Raw genomic sequence first — 16,320 nt, 5'->3', positions numbered from 1 at the left:
CTCCGCCCTGTGACGTAAGCATCTCTCGGACACTCCCCCAACCAGCCCCCGGTGCACCTTCTCGGAGGACCACTGCTCTCTTTAGCCTGGGACACGCCCGCTGTTGAGTCACCAGTGGACGTGTCCTCTCTTTCCCTGGACACGCCTCAGATGCCTAAGCCAAGAGGGCGAATACCATAAAGCCGCTGATCAGAGTGGCACCTGTGTGCTTTCCCGGGAAGCGGCGGTCCTTGCCAGGTTGGAGACCTCAGTGGAACTTGGGAACTTGACACATGTACCCGCCCCAGGCGCTAGCTATCTCGACTGAAGAGTAGGCTCTGGCCATGGTCTGGCCGCACCCGGGGTCCTCTGCTAACCCACACCAGGCCAGCATCCATCTGCAGCTTTCTATCTCAAAGCTTAACATCCTAGAAACATTACAGTCGAGACTCAGTATCCTCTGAGTCTGACTTTTTAAAGACTCATCTACCTTGGATCTTTAGGGGAAGATAGAATTTACCAAGCGATTACTTTCTAGGTGTTTTTAATTTTTTAAACAAAATTTTATTTCTTTTTCAGATTTTTTTTTAATGTGTGTGAGTGTTTTGCCTCTATATATGTTTGTGCGCCACATGCATTCATGGTGCCCAGGGAAGTCAGAACTGGATATAGGATTTACTGGAACTGGAGTTACTACAGACCTTTGTGAACCACCATGTGAGTGCTTGGAATTGAACCCAAGCCCTTTGCAAAAATACGTGCTCTTGATTGTTGAGCTACCTCTCCAGCCTGTCTTCAATTCTTTGCGTGAACAATGAGAGGCCTGGTTATTAAAGGCCAAATATGTCAAAAAACATTTTGGCCACTCTAAATTAAAAGGAGGCTAAAACAAGTCCAAAAATATCAAGGAGCTACTCATGGCTTAATAGTAAATAATGGTTGATGGTTCTGATGGCGCTGCAGTTCTGAGGACACGGAGGACCTGAGTTTTTGCAGAGTTTTATTCATAGCCAGTAACCCCAGCTTCTGAAGAATCAGATGCTTCTTGCCTCCACAGACACTGCAAGCTAGGGGAGAGAGAAGGATTTGAATTCTTTGTTGTAAGCACAAGTTTACAGTATGATTAAATGGACATATTGAATGTTTCATACAGTGGCACGACTGTCTAACACTGTATTCTTAACCGTGACACTGGAGTATGCAAATATCTAGACCTTGTTCCTTCCCAGATCCATTTTTATATAAACACCTGATGCCAATCTACGTGCTTATTTCTAAAGTAGTTCAGCAGTCTCCATAGCAACACTAACTCCAAGTTTAAAGGCCTTTATTCTTAGGGGATACCCAGCACATTTGTCTCCCCCTGCTGGTTTAATAAAGACATCTTGTGCTCTTAGCAAAAGCAGCCAGTTATTACTAGACTGTCACGCCTGGCAAGGCTGTGGTTCTTTAAATGGCTTTGCTTTTTTTTATTACTGAGGTAAAACAGCCTGACCAAACAACTTAGGAAAGTAAAGGTTTATTTCAGCTGATAGTTCCACAGGATAATCCATCACTGAGAGAAACCAGGGCAAGAACCTGCAGGCAGAAACTGAAGGACTGCCACTGGCAAGCTTGCTCAGCTTTCTTATACAGCTCAGACTAGCCTTGAACTCACAGCAATGTGTGTGCCTCTGCCTCTCCAGTGCTAGAGACTAAAGTATGTGCCACCACACCCGGCCTGCTATAAGTATACAAATCAAATGTTTACTGATGACAAACAAAAAATTTACGTTAAAAATAATTATTTGGCATACATGTAATTTTACCATTTATTAAAAATTGTGGAGAGCTTTTGGGGCTGCTTCTAGGAATTGGGCAAGAATTTGACGTTGGGCCTGGACAACGAAGTAGGCTCAAGGTAAATACAACTGAGAAATGTATTATATTCCTTGTATCTTGGTCATCCTGATAAACCCCGAAACATAGTAACCACAGGATTTTGTTTATTGCCTTGTTTGGTTACTTTGATTATTGTCTTGTTTGTTCCTTGACTACTTTGTTTACACCTTAGGACTGACTATATTCTTTGTATGTACCTAGAATAATATAAAAGCAGGTTGGAAAAAAATAAACCGGCCTCAGCTTCAGAACTGGCTGGGGTCATGTTACAGTGTTGTCTTAATTGTCTTTTCTTTTCAATCCTTGCTCCCTCCCTGGAGAGCCCATTGACCGACTGAGCTGACTTGGTCAAAAAAAATTAAAGTAAATTTGCACATTAATTGGATTGATTAATTTTATATGAAGAATTAAATCTTAGCTGCATATTTGATACTGCCTGTGAAGAACATTGTATTACTTTTTGTAAACTTGACCCAAACTAGAGAGATCTAGGAATAAAAAATCCTCAGTAGAGGAATTGGTTCCATCAGATCAGCCTGTGGGCATGTCTGTAGTGCTTTCTCTTGATTATGGATTGGTGTAGGAGGGCCCAGCCCACTGTGGGTGGTACTACTCCTAGGCAGGTGGTCCTGGGTTGCATGAGAAAGCAACTGTGGGACTAAGGAGATAACTAATTGATTAAGAGCACTGTGGCTCGGGTTGGGGATTTAGCTCAGTGGTAGAGCGCTTGCCCTAGCAACCCAAGGCCCTGGGTTCGGTCCCCAGATCCAAAAAAAAAAAAAAAAAAAAAAAAGCACTGTGGCTCTTGCAAGGCCCTGAGTTTAATTCCTAGCACCAATATAGTGGCTCATAATTATCTGTAACTCCAGTTCCAGAGTATTCAACATTTCTTCTAATCTTCTCTGGTACCAGGGATACACATGGTACAAATACTTATAGCCAAGCAAAACAACCATACACATAAAATAATAATGTCTAAAAAGAAAGAATGATAGCTAAGCAAGCCATTTACAGCAAGAAAACAAGCAGCTTCCTCCATGGTCCCTGGTTGACTCCCCTCAGTGATGGATCCTTTCTTCCCCACATTGGTTGCTGGGCTGGCCAGTTTTATGTCAGCCTGACACAAGCTAGAGTTATCTGAAAGGAGGAAGCCTCAACTGAGAAAACGCCTCCATAAGATTGGGATATAGGCAAGCTCGTGGGGAATTTTCTTAGTGATTGTTGGGGCAGGGCCACTCCTGAGCTGGCGGCCTGAGTTCTATAAGAGAGCAGACTGAGTGAGCAATAAAAAGCAAGCCAGTAGGCAGCACCCCTCCATGGCCTCTGCCTCAGCTCCTTCCTCCAGGCTCCTGTCCTGACCAGCTCCTTTGATGTTCCTTTGATGATGACCATGTTTTGGTCATCCGTTTTCCTTACAGCAACAGAACCCCCATGAAGACGCCTCTGGTTAGCGTTTTATCACAGCACTAGAGAAGCGAAGTAGGACGGAAATCCTCAGCATTTTTCAGGGTTGATGCTTTGATTTTATGACTGCCAATGCCGAGAACACCACTTCATATAAATATGTAGTACAAAACACCAAACGTATGGTTAGGGCCATTTCAGTAACTGTTGGAATTTCTGTCCTAATCCCCAGCCAAAACGCATTAAAAAAACATTTTTTTTTGAGAAACTTAAGCCAGCAACTCAACAAATTTTTAAAGTCAAACATTCTAACACAATGCATTCTAAAGATATAGAAATCACTATAGTCTCCATGGACTAGCTTTGGAAAGAGGAATTCTGGATTCTCAGAAAGGAAAGGGGCTGTAGGAGATGAGGGGGTAGAAAGAGACTGTGATCTGAGGTCCTTCTGATGTCCTTTACTTCAAAGTACTCAGCATGCCAAGGTCCTACGACAGGGGTATTGTGTTCTGTGTTCCACATAGTTATCCCTTTAAACTCAAAAATATTATTTCTACATGCCTGAAATATTTTGTCTAATCTTCTAAAGGACAAAATTATAGCAATTTAGAGGGGATTTCGTTTGATTGGTTAGTTTTGGTTTAATTTTCTAATTTTGACACAGCTGTGTTGCTCAAGCTAGCCCATAACTCCCATATGTAACCTAGGCTGGTCTTGAACCTGCTACCTTCTCACCTCAGCCTTCCCAGTGCTAAGATTACTCTTATTCTTGGCTTGCTTGTTTTTTTATGTATTTATTTTTGTAGTCATAACCTTACACATACTAAGGAAACACCCTTTTTTCTCTTCTCTTCCTCCTCCTCTTCTTTCTGAGACAGAGTCTCTCTATGCAGGTCTGGCTGGTCACTATGTAGACACAGCTTACCTTGAACTCACCTGCTTCCTCCCCTCCGAGACCAGGAGGCAGAAAGCAATGAGCCCTGTTGAGGAGGAGTGGTGCTCAGCTCCATCTAAGTCCACCTGTCTGAGGCCCTAAGCTCCACGAAGCAGCAGTGTGTGGAGCACAGCGGCCCCCTGCCAGGCCCAGTAGGTCCTACGGGGAGTGTGGCAGGCTAGCTGGCCAAAATCCACCATCAAATTCTGAAGCTTTCCTCCCGGCCATCAATGTGGCGGAGTCGTAGGTAGACATCTGTGCCAATGCCCTGCAGGGATTGCAGGTGCAGGGAGCCACCGAGATACTCCACATAGGCCCTGGACGTGGGCAACCGGAAGCCAAAGCCATGCATAGGTCCACTGTGCACATCCAGGTGGCCGAAGAGGGGGCCGATTTGGGGGTTCTGGGTGCTGGCCTCGGCTGTGGTGAAGTGGTAGTCCATGACTCGATCCAGGTCCTTATGAGCGATTCCTCCACCCCGGTCTGAGATCCTGATGATAAGATCGACATCATATTGGCGATGGTGATGACCACATCAGGAACATTGTAGGGCGTGTCTAGGTGACTCCCCATTGTGGCTCTCACGGCGTTCTTGAGCAGCTCAGGCAGGATATAGTCCAGCGGCATAGGAATGGAGGGGAAACCGGCAGCCACGTGCCCATTGATGCGGACTCGAGGGGCATTGCCATACTTGTGCTCACACAGGTGTCTGGCAAAATCCACCCACTTCTCAATAATCGTCTTGGGTGACAGACGAGTGCAGATGATGCCAACAAAATCAGGCTTGTCTTCATGCAGCGCCAAGTGGTGAGTCTGGACGTTAGTGTTTTATCCAGGAAGTACCGGACCAGCTTTTCATCCTCTATGTGTTTCCGGCTCTCACGAAGACCCTCAGCTAACAGGGTCACCACATCCTTGTGGTCATCTAGCAACTGTCACACCAGCTGGCAATACTGGGCCTCGTCTGCCTGGTCCTTGATCGGAGGGAAGTCTGTCAGCTTCTGGAAGGCCCGGATGTATAGCTCGTGCACATGCAGTATGGTAGGGTTGCAACCAATGATGAAAGGAAGACTACGGAAGCCCTTGATGCGGTGAGCGATCCTCACCGGTAACTCTTGCTGCAAGTAGCGGCCACTTTTCCGAAGGTGGCCATCCTGTGAGCGACCAGAATAGAGCATCATGGTGGGAGTGAGGCGGACTGAGGGCTTCTCTGCTACCACATCAATAGCTGACTGGTTGTAAAAGGAGGTAACAGTCTTGGACCGTTCCCTGGCCAGCTCTACATGGTGTGTATCAGTGACTGATGTTGAGCGAACCCGGAATGACAGTGAGGACCCTAAGAGGGGCCAAAGTTAAGACCCGCTCTGAGGGCTGCTGCCCAGCACTGAAGTCAGTATCATTGTCCCGCTTCTTTGTTCAACTAGGGTGATACTATGGGACTAAGGGCTCGACAGGCAACGGTGACCCCAAAGCAGGAGTAGAGAGTGAGTGGACAGGGTTTTCTCCGGATTTCAGGGATGTGGTTCCCTCGAGGATGCTGACATGCTCGGCGCCGCCACAGGAGCTTCCATCGCGAGGCCAGACGCTGGGCCCCGTCCGAGTGGCGCGGGAGCAGTCGACCCGCCTGGCTGGCCAAGCCCGCCTTCTTTTTTTCTTATTTTTAAAGCGTGTGTGTGTGTGTGTGTGTGTGTGTGTGTGTGTGTGTGTGTGTGTGTGTGTGTGTGTGTACATGTGTTCCTATGGAGTTCAGAGTAGGATGTTGGATCTTCTGGAGCTAGAATTACAGGTGGGTGCTGGGAACTGATTTCAATTCCTCTGCAAAAACACTCTGTGTCAGTTCCTCTGCAAAAACACTACATGCTCTGGGCCATTGAGCCATCTCTCCCATTCCCCTTCCTTTTCCTAGTCAGAGTTTTACTCTGCAGCTTAGAAAAGCCTGGAATTCAATATGTAGCATAGTCAGTCTCAAATTTGCAGCAATCCTCCTGCCTAGGACTCCCCAAGTGTTAAGATTTAAAATGTAGACAATCATGCCCTGTAGGGATGGTTCTGATGCTTTGATCAGGAATCTTCAATGAACACTGAAGGTCCTGTTTTCCTATTGGTTCTTGATCAATCAATAAAGTTGCTAGCAGCCAATGGTTGGGAAGAATAGGCAGGACTTCCAGGTTACTGAAGGTAGGCTAGCAGATAGAGGAGAGAGAAAAGAATTTGCTATGATTCTGAGGGAGAAAGAGCCACCGGCCATGTGAGATCTTGGGTAGAGTGGCCATTGGCTGCTTCTTTGACTGAGCCTAGGGTAGCAGGTGGGAGATTAGAAACAGGAAAATAAGCTGAGGGAAGATTTAGAGACGCTGAGCTGGTAGTAAAAAGAAGGGCCTGATAGCTGAGGAAGGCTTAGAAGGGCCCAGACACTGAGCTAAAGCATATTAAAAATAAGTTAATGTAGGGGTTGGGGATTTAGCTCAGTGGTAGAGCGCTTGCCTAGCAAGCGCAAGGCCCTGGATTCGGTCCTCAGCTCCGAAAAAAAAAAAAAAAAAAAAAAAAAAAAAGTTAATGTGTATGTTTCATCCTTGGATCCAGGGTGACTCCCTGGAGGGTGCTGGTAGCATGGTTTGCCCGGAGTTTAAAGTGGGATGGTAGAAAATATATGTTACAGATGGCGCCCAATTGTTTTTAAAGATAAAAGAGAACATCCAGATTTTGTGCAAACCATGTGGGGTTTCTTCCCGAGGTTCAAAACTGATACGAAGAGTTAAGATGAGAGGCAGAGGGCCGGATGGTAGATGCAGCAGGTATTGAGCTCCCAAGAAGAGAGAAGTTAAGGGAGATAAATGAACAAGTGATTAAAGACGTGTAAGTCTTGCCAGGACAATTTCTTGTGATCTTTGAACGTGGTTGACAGGGGACTTCTGGGAATTGTTAGTGTAGTGTGATAAAAATTAGAGCCTAAAGGCTGGAGAGATAGCAGTTAAGAGCACTGACTGCTCTTCCAGAGGTCCTGAGTTCAAATCCCAGCAACCACATGGTGGCTCACAACCATCTGTAATGGGATCCGATGCCCTCTTCCGGTGTGTCTGAAGTGTACTCGTATACATAAAATAAATAAATAAATCTTAAAAAAATATAGAGCCTATAAATAGGCTTATACAGTAAGCAGAAGGGAATTAAAGTTTCTCTGGTCTGAAGCAACACTAGAAGTTGAGACTTGAAGTTGATCTAAAAGCAACTGCAAGGCTCTACCAATTGGCATGAGTCTGTTGAAGCACCCAGAACACCTCCAGAAGTTCTTTGGTGTGCTCTTCTCTATGAAGTCACAAGAGAAGACCAGCAAAGAAAGCAAGATGAACCAATGCCAGTGTCCTCAGTGAAGACCGGCAAGCCGAACCAGGGTCAGAATGTCGTCCACTGTCTGTTGGGTCATACTTATACCCTTTCCAAACACCATGTATCTTCTCAAGTGTCCCTTCCAGAAAAACACCATGTGCCTGTTCTCAGCAAAAAATCCTCTCAGACAGCTTCCAGAAAAACATCACATGACATTACTGAGTCTCCAAGGAAACCAGGAGTTCCCCCCTTCATACCAGAAAAAGCCACCACACAGGACCAGATAAGATTTAGCAACCTGGACATGTGTAGGACACTGAGTTGCCAAATGCAAGTCCTGGTGGTAGACAGTGTTGGGTGTCATTTTGAAATGGTCTCCATGTGTCCAAGTGTCCAGGCAGGGCACAGTGCCCTTGACTGGAAGCCCTGGGTCAATGTGGAGGTCTTTTGCTCTGGTAACTTTCCTGGACGAGGCTTATGAATCACGATTAATGTCTTAGTTGTCTTTCTTGTTCCGTGATAAAATGCCCTGACAAAAATAACCTAAGCAAGAAAGGCATTATTTGGCTTACAATTCCAGGTTTCAGTCCATCATTGTGGGGAAGGCTAACATTTTACCTACAGTCAAGTGAGAACAATGAATAAGAGGATGTGAATGTGAGTGCCCAGCTCCCTCTCTCTGCCTCACTCACTCCTGGATTCAGCCATGAAACGGTGCTGCTGACATTCAAAATAGGGCCACCCACCTCAATTAGCCCAGTTAAGAAGATGCCTTATAGGCATCCTCACAGGCTAACCCAATCCAGATCATTCCTCATTGAGATTCCATCCCCAGGTGACTCCATTATTATATCAAGTCGACAATCACGACTCAACCATCCCAACGAACACCCAAGGAATAAGTCAGTCTTCTGACTTGATCTTCTCAGTCTTGGTGGGCTCGATTTTATATGTCCCAGGGGAAAGGCATGTCTGGTGTCCTGTGTTTTTCCTTTGATTTGATACTTTACAGGTGTAATTCTTTATTGGCACAAATCAATCACATCAGGTGTGCTGGCAGAAGGCAGTGTTTTACTTGTATAAACAAGATGTAGAATCCTTCAGTCTTGACCCTTATACTCCAAATGGGCAACCGCAGTTAAAACAGTAGCTTTATGGTCACAAGAGTGGCTTTATGAAATGGGTGACTCAGACTGGAGACATGGTTCAGCACTTAAGGATTTGTCTATTTTCCAAAGGATTCAGATTCAGTTTCCAGTATCAAAATGGTGGTTCATAATCTTCCCTTCGACAGGCATATATTCTTTTTTTCCTAGCTCATAGCTCCTTTGGTCCTGAAGTTTGGCTTTTTGTTCTTGATTCTTTTGTGTTTTGTTTTGTTGAGACACAGCCTTACTATGTAGCTCAGGCAAACCTTGAATTTACAACAGTCCTGTCTCTGTCTCCTGAGTTCTGGGTTATAGGTGAACTACCACACCAGACTCTTGAGCTTAACTCTTGAAACACCCTTGGGACTGTCACCACACTCAGGTCCAAGTTCAAGTCCAGTTACTCATTTACAGCAGGCCAACTAAGTCAAAAGTAAAGGGTGGAGGTGAAGAAGGAAGCTTATTTTAAAGTTATGTGGGGGCTGGGGCAGAGAGATAATTCAATGGTTAAGAGCACTTGCTACTCTTGCAGGGAACTCGGGTTGGTTCCCAACACTCAGACAGTGTCTTACAACCATCTATAACTCTTGTTCCAGATACCACAGTGCACTCACATACATACAAGCAAAACACTCATGCACATAAAATAAAAATTGCTGGGTGGTCAGTGAGGATTCAGTACTAATAGAGTAGTAGCAGAAGCCAGAGTCCTCAAAACAGACCAATGACTCATTGCAATGAACATTCGTAAGTAAAGAAGTGTGGACAAAAGGGCACACTGTGTGACACACTGGGACACACTGGGACACACTAGGACACACTGGGACACACTAGGACACACTGGGACACACTGTGGCACACTGTGACACACTACAGCTTCCACAAGATGTACTTTTCTCTTATTGTTGTTTTTTTCTTTTCTTTTATTGGGGAGGAGGCAGTTGCAAGGGAAGAGGGTGGATACGAAGTGTTAGGGAAATGAATGGGACTGGAGTACATGATGTAGAATTCACAAAGAATCCATAGCATGTTAAAAAATAAAAATAAAAGCTGAGAGGTGACACACACCTTTAATCCCAGCACTCAGGAGGCAAAAGCAGGTGGATCTCTGGGTTTGAGGCCAGCCTGGTCTACAGAGTGAATTCCAGGACAGCCTGGACTACACAGAGAAACCCTGTCTTGAAAGACCAAAATAAAATAAAGAATAAAAGTGTAGATGCTGGAGAGGCGCCTTAGTGGGTAAGAGCATTTGCCGTTCTTGCAGACGTTTAGGGGGAAGGCTTAGCATCCACATGGTGGTTCATGACCAGCCATCCAGAAGATCCTCCAGCTTCCATGGGTAGCAGGCACGTTTGTGGTGCACCGAGACGCACGCAGACAGACATTCATGAATATAAAAGCAAAATCTTCAAGCAGTACAAATATCTGGGGCTGGCAATGTGCCTTGGCTGTAGAGTAGCAAGTATGAAGCCCTGGGGTTGGTCCCTAGTATTGTGTAAACCAAGACCCAGTAGCACGTGCCTGGACTCGCAGCATCTAGGAGGTGGAGCTAGGAAGATGCAAAGTTTAAGATCCTGACTAGAGAGATGTCTCGGCAGTTAACAGCACTGGTTTCCCGAAGTCCAGGTTTGAGTCCTAGCACCCACACGGTATCTAACAATCATCTGTAACACTGCTGGAAGGGACTCTGAAATCATCCTCTGGCCTCTGAGGGCCATGCACAGGGTACGCACAGATGGTCATTCGGGAAAGCATAAATAAAAACAAATTTAGGACAAAGAAATGCAAGATTATCCTTGTCTACTTAGGGAGTGTGAAGCCAGCCTGGGGATACATAAGACCTCTTTGGAGGGGGAGAGCAAGCTCTTTTTCCACAAAGCCCATCTCCACAGGAAGCGGTAGTTTATACTTATGGTTGGTGCTATTCACAAGCTTCTTCTCCCAGCAGATGATGAGCAGCCACAGAATTGTGGTGGGGGGAAGCAGGTGGGCCTATGACCCATATTCAACCCTTACCAACCTACTCGTCTAATATTTTTCATTTTTTGTGAATCTCAAGAGCTAAGGTTGTGGTTTCTCAAGTTGTTCTTATCCCCAGTTTGCTTGCTCCTGTGTTGCTTCTATCACAGAGGGCAGGCCAGGTGGGAAAGCTGCCCCAAGGCCCTGGTGCTGATTGCCAAGCTCATGGTAAGGAATGAGAACATGCATAGAGCCCCACTCCAGTCCTCCACTGTCAGACTGTCCATTTCAGTCTTCTGGTATGTGGCTTTCAGTCTCAGGACACTGGGACTGAACAGACACAGGACTAGTACTTTTGAGTTTGAACAGGGTCGGGTGGCTATTTGATGGCAGGTTCGTCCGTGTCAGTCATAAAATACCTTATCCCAGATCATTTGGATCATTTGGGCTGCACCCATTAGTAGAGTTTTGATTTACTCTGGACGTTGTGCTGGTAATGAAAATTGGTGGTGAAATAAACCAACACAAATAGTCCTCATTGGCATTAGCCTTTTGTTTAAAAACCCTACCCCTGGGGCTGGAGAGATGGCTCAGAGGTTAAGGGCCCTGGCTGCTCTTGCAGAGGACCTGGGTGAAGCCACCAGCACCTACGTGGTGGCTCACAACCATTAGAAACTCCAGTTCTAGGGGATCTGACAGCCTCTTCTGGGCTGCCTGGGCACCAGACACATGTGGTGCACAGACATGCATGCTGGCAAAACACGCATGCACGTGAAGTGAGTAAATCATTCAAAATCATATTCCTAGTTCTCAAATAGGCATTTCCATATATAAATACAGCCTCTGCTGTAATTTCCTGCCGCATCCCATTCTCCTTGATACTATATTGAATTACTGTTACTTCACGCATCAAGTAGTTTTAGCAGATTTCTGTCTTCTTTCCTAAACTTTTATTTTTCAATGCTTTTCATATTCACTCCTAGTCAAGAGATTCCAAATGCCAGACCCATTCATCTGATTTAATTTAAAGATGGCTCCAAATCTAAAGACTATAGCTTGTTAGCATTTAAATTGTTTAGGAAGATGCAAATAAATATAAAACATTTATTAAATATGGATGTCAAAGGACAAACTTGCAGGTTGGTCCTTAATTTCCACTTTTTTGAGAAAGGGTCCCTTCGTTGCTCATCACTGCACATGCCAGACTAACTGAGAGGGAATCTCCTGTCTCCAACCCCACATCTCACTGTAGAAGCAACGGACTCACAGATTTGGCGCCATGCCAGACTCTGTGTGCCCTGAGAAGTGGGGTGAATGCTTGTCCACTAAGTCATGTCCCCAGCCTCAATCACTGGGAAGTTTATTGTTATTATTTACTTATTTAGTGTTGTTTTTGTTTGTTTGTTTGTTTGTTTGTCTGTTTGTCTTTTAGAGCACATACCATAGCATGCCTGTGAGGTCAGAGAGCAACTCTGGGACGCTGTTGTTTTCTTTCTACCCTGTGGGTCCTGAGGATTAACTCAAGTCACCTGGCTCAGGACCAAGTACCTCACTGACCATCTTGCTGCCCTTCCCCCAGGCACAGTTTCAATCCAAACCAAAACTTTATCCTTCCATGCATGAGGATAGCTAGGTAAAGCAGATATGAACACACTTTTATGAAAATAGCTTGGAATTGGCCAGAGGTGGCACACACCTTTAATCTCAGCATTAGGGGGCAGAGACAGGCAGATCTCTAGGTTCAAGGCTAGCCTGGTCTACAGAGTGAGTTCCAGGATAGCCAGGGCTACACAGAGAAACAGTGGGGGGAGGGGAGAGAGAGAGAGAGAGAGAGAGAGGAGGGAGAGGGAGGGAGGGAGGGAGGGAGGGAGGGAGAGAGAGTAGTTACTTTTCTATTTCTGTGATAAGACTTCATGACTAAGGCAACTTATAGAAATAAGAGTTTATTGGGGCTTAAGGTTTTCAGAGGACTAGAGTTTCTGATTGTCATGGCAGTCGGCAGGCAGGCAGGCATGGAGCTGCAGCAGTGGCTGAGTGCTTACATCTGATCCATACACATGAGGCTGAGAAAATTCAGAAAGGTTTGGGCTTTTGAAGCCTCAAAGCCCACCCCAGTGACACACTTCTTCCAACAAGGCCACACCTCCTAATCCTTCCCAAACAGTTCTACCAACTGGAGACTAAGTGTTCAAACCTATAAGCCTAGAGGGTAGTAGTCATTTTCATCCAAAACACCACAAAATACAAGCCAATCCCTGTCACTATCCCACGTAGCAACCAAAAACAGGGGATTATCTTTTGTAATATGTTGCGTGTAATTTTAAAACCAGTCTTGTTCAGGCTAGGCTCTGGGACTATCAGCCGCTCGCCTGCCATCTAGTCATCCCCCACAGCTAGCTAATGCTTTCCCGAGATCCTGGCTTGCTCCAAGAAAAGCCACTGCCTATATTCCCAAGTACAGGACCCGTTCCTCTTGAGAACACCTAGAGCTACCACACAGGTTCCACCAACAAGACGACCCTGCCCCCAGTGGTTGGCTCTGCTGACTGCCAACGACCTCCCTGCAGTTGCGCTCTCTTGCCCAACTGAGTCATCACACATGGAAAACACCAATCTTATATTTAGAATCATCCAGATGACACAACCAATAGGCGTGGAATCTATTGTCCTAAACTCATCGGCTATCCTAGGCTGGAATTCATCCAGCCACCACCGGCTCTAATAGCCTCCAGACTGTAGATGTGCCTCTTATATGCTGTCCCTCTTCTCCACTCCACAGCCTGGCTGAAAAGGCCTTTCTCTCTCTCTCTCTCTCTCTCTCTCTCTCTCTCTCTCTCTCTCTCTCTCTCCTCCTCCTCCTCCTGGGACCCGGAAAACCCACCACTCTATCTTTGCCCATTGATTAGCTTCTGCCATCTTTATTGAGCCAATCAATAGACAATTAGGAAACAGGATTTTAATTATCAGCCCCTCCCCCTACAGTAATACGGCTTTGATTACTTCTGATGGCATTTCCATGTGAGTGAATGTGAAACGGTGTCTAGGTTCCAGGGACGGTGGGCATTCAGGTAGTTTATTTGCCTTATCGTACGTTCAGCTTTTTTTTTCCTGCAAAATATTTTGAGTGTCTATTAAAAAACAAAACAAAAAGCATTCATAAAATCTGTGTGGATTTTCATCTTTTTCTTGGCTGACACTTGTAGTCTTTGTCAACACTGTGACTTTTGCTTTCTTTGCTGATATCTCAATAAAGGGTCTTTGTTTTTATTTCTTGGTCCGTCAAGGCATAGAACCCATATGGTATAACCCGCAAGCCAGCATGCAGCTGGATTCGCTACTTCGTAGGTTCTTTCCCCACCCTTTATACCCCCACCCTTTCACCCCCTAACACTAGACAGAAGAGAAAGAAGGGTAGAAAAGAAAGAGGAGGGAGAGGGGAGGGGGAGGGGAGAGGGGGAAGAGGAGAAGAGCGGAGGGAGAGAGTGGAGAGTGGAGAGGGGAGAGAGTGGAGAGAGTGAAGAGGGGAGAGGGGGAGAGGAGAGTGGAGAGGGAGAGAGGGAGTGGAGAGTGGAGAGTGGAGAGACATTGCCACTGAGACAGAGACAGACACATAGAGGTGGGAGCTCTGTGTCTTCTCTCACACTTAGACCTGTAACTTTAAAGTCCCAATGGCCCTTGTTAAGCATTGTTCATTCAAGGACAGCTATAAATTGTAATAGCCACACCTCCTTCAATTTAACTAACTCAAGTCTCCGTCCAATGCCAATGGTTTTTCAAAGAAAGTGGTAGGTTCTTCCTGGGCCTATTGCCACATACTGCAGTGCTTCAGCATCAAACCCCGCCCCCAGACGCTCTCGTGACGGGCCATGTGGGCTTTGATTTTTATCTCCAGCATCCTGGGAAATGCTTTCCGTTCCTGATATTTTTTTTAGATGCTCAATTTGTTTGTTTTGTTTTCTCCAATGTCAATTGCATCCAGAGACGTCTTTGGACCCTTCAGTGTAGCATTGCTCTGGTGGAGAGATCCGAGCCAGGCTGAGCCCCTTACTGCCCTGGGAGGGTGAACACAGCCTGCTGCTTCAGCTCTCCTCTTCTAAAAATGTTCGTTTTTAAGCAACAACAACACCTTTAAACTTACAACTTGTGTGTACCTCTTTCGCTTATTTACCGGTTCACATCCACTAAAAGTACCTCTTTCTCACTCTCGGGACTAGGGAGATGAGTCAGCGGTTAGGCGCGCTGGCTGCTCTCTAAAAGGGTTTGGGTTTTGTTCCCAGCATCCACATCGTGGCTACAACTGTCTGTAACTCCAGTTCCAGGGGATCCAATCCCCTCTTCTGGCTTCCATGAGCGCCTGGCAGGCATGTGGTGTACATACAGACCAGTGGGCAAAAGTCATACACATAAAATAAGTGGGTTTTAAATGGTACTTTACAAAAGAAATTAGCAATCAGATCTATATGGCTGAATATTCCAGGACTGACTCTGTCAGATCTGAGATTTAAAAAACATTCTCTCTCTCCCTCTCCCTGTCTCTCCCCCCTCTCTGTTACACTTATTGTTTGTAAATGTGTCTATGTATCCATCTCCTGAGTAGGTAAGAAGGTAACTTGTAAGAGTTCTCTCTTCTCTCTGTGTGTGGGTCTTAGGGTTGTGCCATGAAGCACTCCGGAGGCCCAAAAGACCAACCAGGAGCCGATTCCGCTGCCATCACACTCGGGTCTTTATAAGCTTGGGCCACACCGAGGGCAGTTCAATAAAACAGAACGGGAGGGAGCAGCCCCTAGTTCAGTTTCAAGCAGGTATTTATAGAGGCAAGACGAGGGTATCTACCTGGTACACATTTGATTGTGGGGGTGCATTATGGCCTTTAACATATTGGCAGGTGCTGGGAGCCAAATCATAAACTTAACTTCTGTTTTTCCCCTGATGGTGGTCAGGAAGTGAAGTGACAGGGGCAGGCTTGTAACCTGGGGGTGCAGATTTGTTAGGGAGTAGCCTGGAAACTGGCGTTAGGTGCCGGCCTGTTAGTTAACCTGAGGTCAGCCTGAGGTCAGGCTCTCTAAGATGGAGTTGGTCCTCTCCTTTTGCCATGCAAATCTTGAAGATCGAGCACAGGTCCTCAGGCTTCTCAGCAAGTACCTAGGCCTTCTCGGCCATCTTTATAATAGTCAAAATACCTCTATATAATATACATTAAAACATTTAATTTGATTTTTGCTATGGGTTTCTTTTCTGGGAATAAGTAGTTGATTGATAAACGAGATGAAAAATTATTTGTTATTGTGTGTGTTCACACATGTGTACTCACCCACACATGCATGTGCTCATGATATATGTGAGGAAATGTGCTAAGGACTGCATATGGAGTCAAATAATGAAACCATTAATGAGCTCAAAGATTCAGTTACTTCCCCGCCAGTTGGCAACCAATCTGTTAGCTCATAGCCTTTGGGGACATGTTGGGATCTAAGGTGAACCAGCAGGCTACAGGACAGAGTTGCCTGTTGCTGATAGCCACATTCACAGGAGTAAATGAGAGCATCCTAAGCCAGGTAGGTGGCTCACACTTGTAAATTCACAGTAGGCAGAGGCCAAAGAATTGCTGCAATGCTGAAGCCGGCCTGAACTAAACAGTAAAGACTCGCATCAAAATGGTTTAGCTCCGTTTTCTATTGCTGCAATGAA

The 16,320-nt window shown here is 45.7% G+C and overlaps 1 pseudogene; it reads right to left on the bottom strand.

Annotated features, from left to right (window-relative positions):
- Positions 1–4,206: 4,206 nt before the first annotated feature.
- LOC116905792 lies at positions 4,207–5,774 on the bottom strand (annotated as a pseudogene).
- Between the last annotated feature and the right edge of the window lie 10,546 nt (positions 5,775–16,320).

This window comes from Rattus rattus, chromosome 7, assembly GCF_011064425.1.
Source record: "Rattus rattus isolate New Zealand chromosome 7, Rrattus_CSIRO_v1, whole genome shotgun sequence".
Classification (NCBI taxonomy): domain Eukaryota; kingdom Metazoa; phylum Chordata; class Mammalia; order Rodentia; family Muridae; genus Rattus; species Rattus rattus.
The sequence above is the reverse complement of the archived record's forward strand: the minus strand, read 5'-3'. Positions and strand labels throughout refer to the sequence as shown.